Below are 1,903 nucleotides of genomic sequence, written 5' to 3' on the forward strand. Positions count from 1 at the left end.
GGGAGCACAGATTTATCACTACTGCAGGGGAGTCTGAGTCTCTCTGCAAATGTCTCTCACTCTGCTTTTCTTCCCAGCCCTGTTACAAGTGAGTTCCCGTGGGGGGCCTTGGTGGCCCCAGTGATGGCAGTTCTTGGAGTCTGTTGGTTAGATTGTGTTTTGTTTCCTCCATGAGCAGCGCTGGATGAGTGGCCTGCAGAGCTCCCTGTTAATGCTTTGGTTCTAGACAGGGTGGGGGGGAAGGGGTTGGGCGGGGGGGGGGGTTTTGCATCACTAATAAAGTCATTGGTTATAGTGTAGATCAGCTATGCATTGTCTGCCCTTCACAGCAGACTCATCGGTGCACGACAGACTGAAGACCGCTGGAAGCTGCCCGACCGGGAATCTGTGAGGTGGACATGCGAGAAGTATCTTGTCGGCCTGTCGGATCACCAGGGGCTCCACGGTGCAGCCGCATACTCACTTTCCGCTCCCGTTCCATGCCAGAGACCGGCCTAGGAGAGGTGTTAACCGTGTGTGAGGTAGGGGTGAGAGGTGTAGGGGTAGCCACTTCTTGGGTGACCCACGGACGGCCGGAGGCCGCGGAAGGGAGGCCACGGGTGGTTGGGTTCCGGGAGTGTCTCATCCTCTCCTCTCGATCCCGCCGTTCTCGCTCGGTATCATCAGCAGCCCGGGTGGCGCCAAACTTCAGCATGTTCCAGTCAAACACGTAGTCATAGGAGAAGCCTTGGCGATGGAACAGGTTCCTGAAGAGTTGCCTCAGGTATGAGTAGTCGGGTTTATCATCAAAACGCAAGGAGCGGCAGAAACTCAGGTATGTGGCAAATTCAGGAGGGTAGCCTTTACACAACACTTCAATGGGAGTGGACATTTTCTTCTCACTAATCCTTTCATACTTCTGCCCCTTGGTGGCAGCCTTCAGCCCCTGCCAGGGGAGAGTGCCCAGGTTGAAGTACATCAGCACGTAACCCAAAGACTCCAAGTCATCTCGTCGAGACTGCTCAATGCCGAGGTGGGTGTTGATGGAGGCATACCGCGCCGTCCCTGTCAGGTTCTTATTTTCGCGGTAGGGGATGTGCTGGTGGGTCCTTGCGTCCCGGTACTTCTTGGCCAGCCCAAAGTCGATGATGTAGACCAGGTTGCCTTTCTTCCCCAGCCCCATGAGAAAGTTGTCTGGCTTGATGTCTTGGTGAATGAAGTTCTTCGAATGCAGGTATTCAATACGACTAATCATTTGGTCGGCGAGCAGCAGAACTGTCTTGAGACTGAACTTCCTGGAGCAGAAGTTGAAGAGGTCCTCCAGGCTGGGCCCCAGCAGCTCCATCACGATGACGTTGTAGTCCCCCTCAGCCCCACACCACCTAATGGTGGGGATGCCCACTCCTCCCTGTATCATTTTGTAGATTCGGCTCTCGATGTGAAGCTGAGGATGTTTGGTTTTGACACATTCAAGCTTCATGGCAACTTGTTCTCCTGCAGCAATGTCCGTACCGAGATAGATGTCTCCGAAGGAGCCACTGCCTATCTTCCGGCCCAGCCGGTACCTGTTCCCGACTCTCAGCTCCATGGCCGTTTGGCCCGGCTCGCTCCTGCCCTCCAGGTTGCTTCTTGGGTATGAGCTCCCAGAGGTGGTGCCGCTGCTGCCGCTACTGCGGGTCTGGCTGTCGGCTCCGCGCCCCTCACGGCCCCACTTTCACCATCACTTCCCGGCTGCCCTGCCGCTCCCAGCGCCTCAATACAGGGCAGATGGGACAGTCCGAGCACTGCCGCCCCTGCTCCGGCCTCTGCTGGCCGGCTCGCCCTCTCCCAGCAGCGGATGGACTCGGATCTTCCGGGCCTCAATCCCCCTTCAGCTACCTGAAGGAGCCGCCGCCATCTCACTGTGACGTCACTTCCCTAGCAA

General features: G+C 56.9%; 1 pseudogene across 1 annotated transcript; it reads right to left on the bottom strand.

Annotated features, from left to right (window-relative positions):
- Positions 1–334: 334 nt before the first annotated feature.
- Positions 335–1,618, bottom strand: LOC100948566 (annotated as a pseudogene). The gene has a single exon (XR_001161687.2). The product of XR_001161687.2 is annotated as a casein kinase I pseudogene (transcript).
- Positions 1,619–1,903: the final 285 nt, after the last annotated feature.

Source organism: Otolemur garnettii, unplaced genomic scaffold (genome assembly GCF_000181295.1).
Source record: "Otolemur garnettii isolate 467f Iridium unplaced genomic scaffold, OtoGar3 scaffold00155, whole genome shotgun sequence".
In the NCBI taxonomy this organism is placed as follows: domain Eukaryota; kingdom Metazoa; phylum Chordata; class Mammalia; order Primates; family Galagidae; genus Otolemur; species Otolemur garnettii.